General features: G+C 37.3%; 1 protein-coding gene across 2 annotated transcripts in view; it reads left to right on the forward strand.

Annotated features, from left to right (window-relative positions):
* Nucleotides 1-14372, forward strand: part of DIPK1A (divergent protein kinase domain 1A) — a 128438-nt gene that overhangs the window by 80573 nt on the left and 33493 nt on the right. The window lies entirely within an intron of this gene.

Genomic DNA, 14372 nt, shown 5'->3' on the forward strand with positions numbered 1-14372 from the left:
TGATACTTCCCAATCAGTCACCCATCAAAGTAACCCCTGATCTGGTTGAACTTTTTAAAATATATTTTTAGAAGATTTTATTTATTTATTTATTTGACAGAGAGAGATCACAAGTAGGGAGAGAGAGGGGGAAACAGGCTGAGCAGAGAGCCCGATGTGGGGCTCAATCCCAGGACCCTGAGATCATGACCTGAGCCGAAGGCAGAGGCTTAACCCACTGAGCCACCCAGGCACCCCTTTTAAAAATATTTTTAAGTGTATTTTTTAAAGAAAAATACTTGACATGGAGCTTAATAGTGAAGATAAAATTTCTACTATTAAGTTCAGTTTAAATAGGTAAGAAAATAATGGCTGATTTTCTATCTATAAACTACCCTATTAAGTATGATCAGAACTATTTTAGACTAACCTTTTAAGTTAACTTATAATTTCAACACTATTTTAATTATACACACACATACATGTATAAATACAGTAACACACACGTATATGTAAGTATACTTACACACACACACACACACACACACATATCCTTTACAGTTTGGAAATACTTAGAGCTGAGGAGATAGGGAAAATTAGTCCAGAAAAAAATTTAAATTATATCAATAGCTATTGAGAATCTTTTATATATAAATGTACGTAAAGCAGTATAAATAATGGCTATTTTTATTTATCTTACAAAGAATTCTGCATTTTTATTGAGAGAGAATGTCCAAAGGAGCCCCCAAAATTTTAAAAACTTTTAGTATTTATGGGCTATGCAACATCTTTTAATTTCTCTATTATACTATTTTCCCAATTAATTTGTTTAAATCATACCTTTAAACTCCTAGCAACTAAATATGGACATTTAAAAGTTTAAATTATTTTGTCATGTACTTGAATAACAAACATTTAAAGAAGCTAGCAGAGCCAAGAAACTGATCTCTTTTGTTTAGTTATTCACAGGATAGGTACAGTGGAGGCAGCCAAAATGGAAGCTTGTTAGACTGGCCCATCACTGGATGCATTTCTAATTCCAAGGGACCATCTTTAAAAATAAGAGGTAATTTAGGCTCCTCCATACAGACAACCCAGCCCTTTTTCTTTCACAGCTAGGTTGGTTTGGGGTCATTAGATTCTGGATAGAGACCCACGGCATAGTGACAAGAGCAAGAGCGCTAGAACTGAACTTACTTGGGAGAAATGAACACTGCCAGGCCCCAGGTACTGTGCCTTTTTTCAATGATCCCCACAGTTTTCATTGTGTATTTCTATTGGGAAATTTTTTGAGCACATATCCCTGATATATGTGTCACTGTATTAATATACTTCTATGAAGAGGAATTTTTAAGTATTTTTTTGTCTGTGATTTTGTTTTATTTTCACATCTGCATTTTATAGATGAGGACGCTAAAGCTCAGGGAAGCTTAGTAACTTGCCCAAGGACACATCATTTACTGAGTGATATTTGACAAATCCCAAACCATTTGGGGCCTCAGTTATAAAATTAAAGGTTCCAGCTATGTGATCTACAAGGCCTCTTTTAGCTCTAAACAGTTTGTGCTTCCATGCTGTTGCTAAAACTCACCCATCTAAGACATAATCTCTGGCTTAATATTTCTAAGCAGATAAGGCCTTATTATGGTCCATATATTAATAACTAGGAATTTCAGGAATTAGTGGGTTGTGGAAGAGAAACTGAAAGTTTAAAACAGTGTCAAGTTAGCTTAGTCTTTGGTATAATTTTAAAAATCCACTGGGATTTTTGTGTTTATATGTTGCATATTTAAGAGTTTGGTAGCAACAGTCACTACAAACATAATTTATTTATAAGCTATCCATTATCCTAAGCACCCTAGATAATTCTATCACTGTAATTTCATGAGGATTTTTTGGTCATTACTTTTCAGCATTTTCCTGTCCGCCAAAGTCTTTTTCTAAGTTCTTGTGTTGCAATAAGTAACTGCCAGTGTGTGGGTAGGCCCCTCACTTTCCACAAGGCCAGAAAAACATTTTCATATAGAAACTGTCTCAGTACAGTACAGCTCCCTTTATAAGTCAGCTCGTTTTCTTGTAACTGAACATTGCTATGATCAAAATCACTGCCATTTGTCTTTCAAATATTTTCTATAGGTTTTGCTTTGTTTTTGTTTTGTTTTCTTTCTCTGGAATTGAAAAGAGAAATGGGAAGACAATTTTAGATTAGCACCTGTCTGAGAAATTCCAAAATTAGAGATGGCCATCTGGTTTTCATGATTTATAATATTTTAAAAATAGAATCTTGCCATTCTAAACAGACTTCTAGGCTATTCTAAAATAATACTTAATTGTTTGAAATATTTTATTTATTTATTTGACAGAGACAGAGTGCATGTACAAGTAGGCAGAGTGGCACGCAGAAGCAGTCTCCCTGCTTGAGCAAGGAGTGAAAGTGGGGCTTGATCCCAGGACCCTGGAATCATGACCTGAGCCGAAGGCAGATACTTAACCGACTGAGCCACCCAGGTGCCCCTAAAGTAGTACTTAATTTAAAAACTGCTTCACCTATCAACTTTTACTATCAAACTGAAAGGAGGATAGGTAGATTGTGATAGGTAGATTGGTGATATCATTCCAAGAAGGAATGCTTGTTACCTCTTCTGATATGGACAGTATAAGGTCACATTTCCCATTCATTGGACTCACATAACCTGAAGCTCCATCTTAGATTCCCTTGTGCTTCTAATTATTCTTTAGAACAATTTACTTAGGTCAGGCCTAAGACATTCAACCACGGTAGCTCTTAGGATACCTGAATTTTTCTAAGGTCATCACTAACTTGGGGGTACTTTAAAATTTGACTAGCTTTTGCCACAACTAATACTAAAGATTCGGAGAGCATATTAAAAGCATCAAGACCGTTGTCAAAGAAATGAAACTGAAACTGTTTAATTTGCCTATAAAATTGAATGTGGGGGAAGGTAAGATAAGTGCATTTGAGAAACAAGTGAATGTTAATTGTTGTAAACCTTTTGGAAGGTTTTGGAAGGTATACATGGTAATAGTATGTATCATAAACCTGTAAAACTACATACTCTTTGACCTAGAAGTTTTACTAACTGAAGTCTCTCCTGAAGAAATAATCAGATACTCTGGCAAATATTTACATATTTAATATTATGGCAATAGAGTAAAGTAGAGGCTCTGAAGCCAGGTTGTCATCATTTAAATCCTGGTTATCCTGCCTACTATAGTAGTATAGTATAGTATAACCTTGCTTTAACCTTGGTATTTTTCTGAGTTTCTTCATCTATAAAAAGAATAGTCCCCCATTCACAGAATTCTTTTTTTTTTTTTTAAAGATTTTATTTATTTATTTGACAGAGAGATCACAAGCAGGCAGAGAGGCAGGCAGAGAGAGAGGAGGAAGCAGGCTCCCTGCGGAGCAGAGAGCCCGATGCGGGGCTCGATCCCAGGACCCTGAGATCATGACCTGAGCCGAAGGCAGCGGCTTAATCCACTGAGCCACCCAGGCGCCAGTAATCTCCTCCAGTATCCATTAGCTACCACAACAATGCCGCATAATAAATTGCCCCCAAACTCAGTAACTAACATCTAGTGAACATCTAGTGAACATCAGTGACGTCTGATGAGTCACACATCTGCAGGTCAGCTGGTATTCCACTTTTCTGGGCTGCACTCCATACCAGGCCATGGTCGGGGTTCAGGTGAGCTGCAGTGTTGCTTCCTTTCCTGGGGCCAGTGGCCTACCTGGGACTGGCCTTCTCCTGGTGGTGTCTGAAATATAAGAAGGCAAGTCCAATTATATGCTTTTCTTTGCATGGCCTCTGCTAACAGACATCGGCCAGAACAAGTCACAGGGCCAAGCCCAACATCAGTGAGGCAGGCAAAGTGGGGCAAAGGGAGGGAATGACTATTTGCATCAAGGGTTGACATACTGTTTCTATAAAGAGCCAGATAGTAAATATTTCTGGCTTTGCTGGTCATACAGTCTCTGTTGCAGCCACGCAATTGTGCTGTTGAAGCAGGAAAGCAGCTGTAGACAGGAAATCCGTGCAGGGGGTGGCTGTGTTCCCATAAAGCAGTATTTACGAAACCAGGGGGCTGATAGGATTTGGCTCATGGGCCACGGTTTTCTCACCCCTAACCAAATTGTCACCCTGGGCCATAGAGCTTTTATGGAGATTAAGGAAATTAATGTGTAGAAAGTGCTTATAACAGTCCTGGGAGAGTAGGACTAATAAATACTGGTTCTCAGTAATAGTATTGTTATTACTATTATTACAAAACAATGTTGGAAATAACAAAATAAAAAAAATCCAGCAATAGAGATAGGGTTAAATAAATAAATTTGTTATACATTCATTTAAATTTCATATGGTGCCTGGGTGGCTCAGTGGGTTAAGCCTCTGCCTTTGGCTCGGGTCATGATCCCAGGGTCTTGGGATGGAGGCCCACATTGGGCTCTCTGCTCAGTAGGGAGCCTGCTTCCTGCTCTCTCTCTATCTGCTTCTTTGCCTACTTGTGACCTCTGGCTGTCAAATAAAAAAATAATAAAATAAAAAATAAAATATAAAGACTATTTAATGGCCTAGGTACACGTTTGCATTATGTTAAGTGGGAAAAAAAAAGAGAGAAATGATATTTAACATAAGATCCCAACTTTATTTTTCTTAAAAGATGTGTATTTTTTACACATACTAGAAAACAATTACAAAAGGAACATACGAAACTGGATCACTTACTGTTTTCTTTCTTTCTTTCTTTTTTTTCAAGATATAGTTGATGTGTAACATGATATCAGTTTTAGGTGTCCAACATAATGATTTAATATATGTATATATTGCAAAATATATATACCTAGCTACAACTTTTTTCTTATGATAAGAACTTTTAATTAATTAATTTTTAAATTTTATTTTAAATTCCAATAGAGTTAACATACAGTGTTATATTAGTTTCAGGTGTAAATGTAGTGGATTCAGCAATTCCGTACATCTCCCAGTGTTCATCACGCCAAGTATAGTCCTTAATCCCCATCTTATGATAAGAACTTTTACAATCTATTCTTAGCAACTTTCAGATATACAATACAGTGTTATTAACTATATTCACCATGAAGTACATTACATCCCCACAACTTACTTATAACTGGAATTACATAATTTTTTTACTGTCCATTTTTTTTCCTATACCAGGCCTGTACTATTTTCTGGTAATGTATTTTGATGACAAAAAAATAGAATCTGAAAAAAAAAAAAAAATAGAATCTGGTTCCACTGAGGACTCTTCGAACTCTGATGTAGTTTCTATTTTATATCAGTTACATTTTAATTGCTTAACAATTTAGGAGTTTACCCTCAGAGATGTCTGATTAGGATGGACTATGTGAACACTCTCTAAGCTGTTTTATTTTTCACTTCAAGAAAAGTTGTTCTGTGCTAGGGCTTCTAGAAAACTGTGGCAGGATACCAACCAATGGGAAGAGAATCCCTATACCGTCTCTCAGGTCTTAAGAACAGTAGCTCCTTTCAGACCACATTCCCCTAGCAGCCACAGTCCTTTCAGTGATAAAAGGCAGAATGTTGTTGTACAGAGGTGAACAACAACACCCCTTCCCCGGCCACCCCAGTGTTTGAACATACACAAATGCTTTTCTCATGTATCAGAGAGAGGTTAGGTTTCAATAGTTAATAGCCACTGTGCCTAGAAGTCCGATAAAATAAATACTGGGAAGGAAAGCTAGAGAACTCAACAGTTCATCAGTATCACAAAATATTAACTAAAATTAATTTCTTTTAAAGAACCCTTTACAATAATCAACTTTCATCTAAATCGTAATCAGTTAGCCTCTGGATTCTCCAAGAGAATCCAAGATTCCAAACTGTGTTAAAAATGGGGTGCCTGTGTGGCTCAGTCAGTTAAGCATCTGCCTTTGGCTCAGGTCATGATCTCAGGCTCCTGGGATTGAGTCCCACATTGGGCTCTTTGCTCAGCTGGTAAGTCCGCTTCTCTTTTTGCCTCTGGTCCTCTCCTAGCTTGTGCCTGTGTATGCACTCATGCACTTTCTCTCTTTCTCTCTTTTTCAAGTGAATAAATAAAATCGTAAAAAGAAAATTGAGTTGTACAACCTTAGAAATACTTATTCCAAATAAACTTTGCTCTAGAATGTGTTTCAGAATCTGAACTTGAAAGGGACTGTGCTTTTTAATCTTCAGGTTTCAGTAAAACCTAGCTAAAATTTATTTTTAGTAAGTGAATTGTTAGTGAATTTAAATGCCCAGTAGCATTCCCATGTAAGATTTGTTTGTGACTACTGTATATTTCAGTAAATTCTATACCCAGTAGGCCTTAGGCTTACTAAAAGGGGAGAACAGACATCTGATTTTCCCATTCTAGGTGCCAGAATCTTAACTGAAATAAAAAGGTAATTTGAATCCTATATAGAAACTTATCTATAACCATATGTCCAGTGGTTCTTTAACTTGGGATTTGCATATATAAGCTAAAGATTTGTCAGTAGTTTTTGAGTTCATGATAGGGAATGAGAACTATATTCAGTCACCTTAAATATGACTATATACAACTACACATACTATTAATGGATTTTAACTGCAATTTCCAATTCTTCCCCACTAACGAAGAAAGAAGAACCCTTAATCAGAATGGCCAAAAAAATTGTCTCTCTTCTGGCTTCAGGCTGGGACCTCCATATTGCTTTTCTCCTCACCTGTAGACTCTTCTTTCCTGATTCTGCCCTGCAGAGGTGACTAGTCTCCAGAGGTGACCCCTCTGTGAGGGGCTTGCTATTCATTCCCTTATGGAATACCCCCATATTCAATCTGATCGGGCCCCGTGATACCATGAGAAGTGGGGCAGAAATGAGGCCACTTCCATCTTGGTCTCTGGGAACACTTGCTCTAGGGTTAGTCAGCCATCATGTAAGAGGCCTGACTACCATGAGCTCCAGAACCTGAAGAAGTCCAGCTGGCCACATGAAGCCATTCCAGCTGAGGACTGGACATATCCAACCATGTCAGTCCTCCTTCACGTGCCTTCAGTCCTAATCACAAATGCAGGAAAAACTTGCAAAAACTGACCAGCTGAGTCAGTCAACCCTCAGAGCCATGAGAGATGTAAATTCTTGCTGTAGGCCACTAAGTTATGGGATAATATGTTATAAAGCAATAGAAAATGGGAACACTTGGCTTTCTTAACCCCATCTTTCTGCCTTGGTATGTTGAAGAACCCATGACAGTTCATTTGCTATTGCAAATGCTAATATTCCTTGTGTGTAGAGGGCTAATGGAAGCTACACTTCCTTCACACATGCTTTGTAGAATGCAAGCTGTCTTCCTGCTCGTAAGGAGCAGTCAGGAGACTTGTAGATCCTTTAGATATATTTTTAAATAGATGTGCTAAGCACCTATGTACAAATATGTAGGGGTTTTTTCTGATTTAAAAAGTAATATATTCATTATAGACAAATCTGTATAACAGAGAAGAAAAATAAAAATCATTCATGATTCCACCACTCTTAAAATTTTGAGATAACTACCCTTGACACCCTGGTTTATTTCCTTGCAGTTTCTGTAGTCTATTGGTGACTTTTTCTGTTTTTTAAAAAGCAGAATTGGGAACATACCATACATGTTGTTTTCGAAAACTGATTTTTTTCACTTACTGTATCACGAACATTTTCCCATACTTTGACACTTCTTTGAAATAGTAATGTACCATTTAAACTAGCCACAGACTTATGGATCACCCCATGCAATTAATTCCCCAGGTGTTCTTGTGTTTTTGGTGCTGTCAACCCCTAAGATAAAAAATATGAATCAGCAGCATTCAGAGAAAATGTGAAAATTATTCACTTCTTACTGGAATTTTGTTTCTACAAGAAAATCAAAACACAGAATATGTGCATGCAAATAAAACCTTTAGAATTTAGGTCAGGGAACAACCAGGATTCTTCCTATGAATGTGAAAATTCACCTCTTAGAAAGATGAAAAATGCTAAAGCAAAGAAACAAAAAAACCAAACCTCTGACCAGTAGACTAATATTGTTTCACAAGGAATTCTCTAAAAGTTTTGTCATAAAAATAAGCATTTTCATGCTCAAGACAAGCTGGGGAGCATGGACATTTTTAGAACCTTTCTTTTCACTACTTTTAACTTATAATAACCCAGAGTTTTCCTTGTTTGGAATGACATAAAAGGTTTTTTGTGTTGTTGCTTTTTTTGTAATGTTTCTTTCAATATCATAGCTGCCTTTTGATGTTTGTGAAAGTTAACACTAGGATAGTTTATATTTGGTACATTTAGACTTTTTTTTTCTTTTTTTTTCCCATTTTATTTCTTTTCGGTGTTTCAAAATTCATTGTTTATGCACCACATGCAGTGCTCCAGGCGATACGTGCCCTCCTTAATACCCACCACCAGGCTCACTCATCCCCCCCACCCCTCCCCCAAACCCTCAGTTTGTTTCTCAGAGTCCACAGTCTTTCATGGTTTGTCCCCCCCTCCGATTTTCCCCAACTCACTTCTCTCCATCTTCCAGTGTCCTCCGTGTTATTCCTTATGCTCCACAAGTAAGTGAAACCATGTGATAATTGACTCTCTCTGCTTGACTTATTTCACTCAGCATAATCTTTTCCAGTCCTGTCCATGTTGCTACAAAAGTTGGTATTCATCTTTTCTGATGGAGGCGTAATATTCCATTGTATATATGGACCATTTCTTCTTTATCCATTCTTTTTTTCCTTTTTTTTTTTTTTTTTTTAATTTATTTGACAGAGAGAGAGATCAAGATCACAAGTAGGCAGAGAAGCAGGCAGAGAGAGAGGGGAAAGTAGGCTCCCCGCCGAACAGAGAGCCCAATGCGGGACTTGATCCCAGGACTCTGAGATCATGACCTGAGCTGAAGGCAGAAGCTTAACCGACTGAGCCACCCAGGAGCCCCTTCTTTATCCATTCTTCTTAATGGCTTCCCAATAGCCCTCCAGCTCGTAGTGAGATACCCTTTTAATAAAGGTAGAGGATCTGTTCCAGATAAAGTTTATCTGCATGTGTTGTGATATACAGTAAATATTTACCCTATTAAGTGGTTTCTTCATATTTCTGTTTATTATAGCTAGCACTATTTTCAAAAGTACTGTCACTATAAATAAAATGTATTTAAAGAAAAGGGTAAGAGTTATATCTGGGGAAATTTATCCATAATTTTTACTCTAGTTTTCTCAGCTAGATTAGTCCTAAATATGCAGTAGAAGTTAGCCAGCTACAATGTTGTCAATATAACAATAAGGGAAAAAATCTTTTGAAGATTATTTCTGAATAACTGGTAATTGAAAAACATGAAAAAAAGACAAATGCACATCTCAGCTTTTTCTTTAGCATGATGAATGATTAAATGATTATATTTGAGTTTGCGTAAGTCATAACCTTTTCAATTTGTTATGTTTTCTGAATGTTCAAGTCCACTGAATATATTAACTAAAATATTTGTAGGTAAAAGTAAAAATATGATATTTTTTCCCTGCCTCTCAAAATTAAGAACATCTGTGTAGGGAATAGCAGTAAATCAAATGGGACCATGTGCTTTATATGTTTACAGAATATGTTAAATATGAAAAAGATAAGCAATAGAAGTAGCCTTAAATTTTTATGCGTTGCCTCTTTATACCTGTTTTTAAAAAACTTAATGTAAAATTATTTAAATAAGATCAAAGATGTTCAGATTTCTTTTGAAATAAAAAGTTATCGCAATGAGATCAAACAATATAGAAAAGAAAAGTCATCACTATTCTTTAGAGTGGAATTGGTAGAGAAAGTTTGTTTCATTATTTATAGATTTGCCATCTCTAGTGATTTTTCTCTAATATACTACTAATCATTTACTCTAGTCATAAAGAACTGTTTCTAACTGTTATTTCCAGGCACATGTTAAATTTTTCTAATTAGTAGTAGTTGATGCCCTAAGTACTAATTGAATGTAAAATGAGAACGTGATACAATTTTGATTCTTTCCATTTTTGGTTTCATTTTATAATGTAACCATAATGCAAAATTTCTCAGCCTTACCACTACTGACATTTGAGTTCAGATAACTCCTTATTGTGGGAGGCTCTCCTGTGCATTTTCAGATATTGACGACATCGCTGGCCTCTACCCACCAAGATACTGTAGCACTCCCCTGTCATGAAACAATGTCACCAGACATTGCCAGGTGTCTCCCAAGGGCCAAAAGTAATTCCAGTTGAGAATCACTGCCATAGTGTATTTACTAAAGTTCTTATCAGTTTTTCAGGAGTAAAATTTGAGATAAAGCAGTGTACCATTAGTAGCTGGGCACAAAACCAGCACAGAAAAGCGGCTAGGCAGTATTTTGGATAGTTTAGCATAAATAAAAAGATCAGAAGTGGTAAGTTCATTTCTTAATCAAAGACTGGGTTGTCTAGGTAATTGGTACAGAACAGACCACTGGAAACATTTTAGTGATTACCACACAGGGAAATAAAATTAGTTAATAGCCAGAGATGTCATTTGTGGCTGTTTTTCTTCAATCATTATTCTAAAATGTGAAGCAGCAGGATCTGCAGATATTAGAGGACACATGAAGGTCCTTGTAAGGATTTTGTGTTACCCCCAAATCACAGTGATTTTTCCATGGAGTGCTGGAATAAAAATACCTCACTCCTTTTGTCATTATGTCTACAACAGGTGATGTCCAGTGCCCTGCTGGGAACGCTATTAATCTAACTTCCTCTCCAACATTTTTGGCATTCGGTATCATGACAAGCACTCAGCAGGCAAGCCAGTTCACAGGGTGTTTTTCAGCTTAAACATATGCCAGAGGAAATTAAAAAAATGTAGCTATTTGAGAGAGAGAGAGAAAAGCAAAATGATTTCAAATTTTATTAAATTGAATATGCAGGAGAGAGAAATGTACAAAAGCCTTAGCTGCCTACATGTGTTAAGCTTCATATGCATTTGAAAGCATTTTACAGTAGCTTTACTAAACGTGTATACAAAAACCTGAAGAAAAATTATTGATAGAAGGTAGTTAATATCACGAGACTCCTTGAGGTAGTGTCAAGAAGAAGGTAAGATAGGACCAACCTGGATGCTGGGGAAAACCCTACTCACTAGGTCTGTGTTGTTTTCCTGTTCTCTGTGACATATACCTGCTGTAGAGCAAGGCAGCAAGAGGAAAAAGAAAAATAGAATGTCTTCCCTGATTCTTTTTAAAATGAATTGAACTAATCTTATTTTAAAGCCCTGCCTCGGGACGCCTGGGTGGCTCAGTTGGTTAAGCGGCTGCCTTCGGCTCAGGTCATGATCCCAGAGTCCTGGCATTGAGTCCCATATCAGGCTCCTTGCTCGGCAGAGAGCCTGCTTCTCCCTCTGCCTCCGCGTGCCTCTCTGCCTACTTGTGATCTCTCTCTCTCTGTGTGTGTCTCTCTCTCTGACAAATAAATAAATAAAATCTTAAAAAAAATAAAAATAAAAAAATAAAGCCCTGCCTCAAGGGGCCCCTGTGTGGCTCAATCAGTTAAGCCTCCGACTCTTGGTTTCAGCTCAGGGCACGATGGAGATCAAGCCTCACATCCATCCCCACATCCTGCTCCTGGCTCAGCATGGAGTCTGCTTGGATTCTTTCCCTCTTCCTCTCCCTCCCCCTCAGCTCCTTGCCCCCATGCATGGTCACAAGCTCTTTCTCTCTCTCTTTCTCTCAAATAAATAAATAAATGAAATATTAAAAACAAAAAACCCTGCCTCACAAAAAAAATCCTATAAGATGTTTATGTTAGATTGGACTTCCAAAAGTAAAATCATGCTATGCTGTGGTCCTTCAGGTGACCCTCTGAATTATTGGACAGTTGTATGGTAGATACATAATTTGTTCTTGCCACTGGAGATTTTTTTGTCTTGTTTTATTTTAGAGAGAGACAGCTCAAGTGTGAGCATTGGTGGGGGTGGGGGATTGGCGGGAGGGGCAGAGGAAGAGGGAGAGAAAGAAACTTACACAGGCTCCATGCCCAGTGCAGAGCCCCACACGGTGTTTGATCTCAAGACCCTGAGTGGAAATCAAGAATTGGTCGCTTAACTGACTGAACCACCCAAGTGCCCCAGTAACTGGCAATGGTCATAAAATGCCTAGCAAAAGGCAATAACAATGATAGAGCAACCAATAAATAGCGGCTGAATGAATGTATGGGAAGGAGGTGTCTTGGTGTCAAAGTATGCCTTATTGTATAATATAAAAAATTTTACATCAGTAGAGAAAAACTTACACAAAAGAAGGCAAGCACCCATCACCCAGCTTGAAAATTGTCAACTCATGCCCAGTCTCGCTTCAAACATACCCCACCCATTTTTCCTTTCTCTGTTGTTTTGAAGCAAATTACAAATATATCACTTTATTTATAAATATTTCAATGTCTGTCTCTAAAATATCAGGGCTCTTTTCTTTAAAAAATTACATTATCATGCCTGAAAAATTAAAACAATTTCTTAGTGACCTCAGGTATCCTGTCTTCAAATTTTCAGTTCCCTTATAAATATCTCTTTTTTTAAGTTTTTCATTGGAATCAGGATTCAAAAAAGAGCCACAGATTATGATTATTTGATATATTTCTTAAATATTTTTTAGTCTTCAGTTTTCTCCATCTTCTCCTTTTCTCCCATATCATTTATGTTGTTGGAAAACTGAGTTGTTTGTATTGCAATGTTTTCCACAGCCTGGAGTTTGCTGATTTTATCCCAATAATGTCACTTACAGAGGTATCACTTGTATTTCCCTGTCTCCTGTATTTCCTGTAAACTGGTAGTTGGAGCTAAAGACTTATTCAGATTCAGATTCAGTATTCTTTTTGCAAGTCCAAAAAGAAGGTGGTGGCCAAATCACAGTGACAGCATTCTTGGCTTTTTGTTCAGTGCCTTGCAAACTGATTCAGCTAACATTTGTTGGGTCTTTTCTGTGTGCCTCACACTGTGCTTATGTTCTATAGGCATTATGTCATCTAATCATATTTAAGCTTCATAATACTGGTACATATCAATTTTTGTCTGATGACTAGACCCCTTTAGTAGGGTCAAGTGATCTTAAATGTCTGTCAAACAAACCCTTCCGTGGGCACCCCATTGTCACTTATGTGATTTAATTCAGAATTCTGTACGAATTTTCTTTTACTGGATTCGTCTAGAGCTATACAAAAAGAGATTACATTAAAAGCATTTTTTATATTTTAATACTAAAGCTCGAAGACCTGTCACTTCACTGTGAATTCGTTGTGCTCAAGCTTTTTGGTACTGGAATTCACCATCTGTTAATCTCACAAAGACAGATACCTAAATCGCAAAGAGGGCCAACAGGATTCCGTATTTTCCTTTGCACTCATTGTCTTCTGCAGGTGCGCTTGGGTCCCTTTCATCTCTCTCTGCTTTCTTTGCATGCTCGCAGTGCTCACAGTATCCTACTGTTACCCAGTGTGAGAAACTGGCTCGTGATTATAAAAGAAAAAGTAGCTTTTCATTGTTTGTTTACATATCTATAATTTATTCTGTTCACTTATCTCCATAGCCTCCAAATTTACCATTTATAAAACCAGACCCTTGGAGATCCAGACTCAAAAAATAAATGTCCAATTATCTTGACCAACTGATACTTTTGAAGATTAAACTGTTTGATATGTTGTTGAACGGCGGAGAAAAGGCAGTAAGTTAACTGGCCCAAGTTGCAATTAGATAACAGAGAACTGGGAGCAAAACAATGCAAAGAGGATCCCATTGTGTAGCTTTCCAAGCTGACGTGCAAAGAGAAGTTTATTCTTTATATATCCTATCCCGTCTTTTCCAGTCATTTTTCCTTTAATAGCTGTAAAAACATTCTTCTCAAGCTTCCAGAGCACCTATTAGGTGAAGCATTTGGTTGAATGGAAGGAACAGAAAGCCTTGGTGCATAGACCGAGAAATAAGAATGAGCAGTTGGCTTCCCTATGAGACATTAAACAAATAGCCAAATTCCCCGTTCTTATTTCTTTAAAACAAAATTATTTTTATGCTGATTATCCATGAAGAACTTGAAGATTCTTATGGGAAATCGTCTCCTGTAAGCTCGTAGTATGTAGGAATCGTGTCTCTCTTTACCTATCTCACAAAGTACCCAGGGTAGCATGGTGCACGTGCTCGTGCTTCCTAAGTAGCTTTCGATGCTGGTGGTATTTGAAAGGTTATACATTTTAAAGAGTATTCTGTTCCCTTTTTCCTTGGCAGGACCAAGGAGCTTCTTTTCTGAAACCAGTGCTGTTTGGATTCTGTGAAAGTACACTTTGTTCTAGGAGAATTGGTGTGTGAAAGCTTAGAATATATATTGAGTTCTTCCAAG

This window comes from Meles meles, chromosome 1 (assembly GCF_922984935.1).
Source record: "Meles meles chromosome 1, mMelMel3.1 paternal haplotype, whole genome shotgun sequence".
NCBI lineage: Eukaryota > Metazoa > Chordata > Mammalia > Carnivora > Mustelidae > Meles > Meles meles.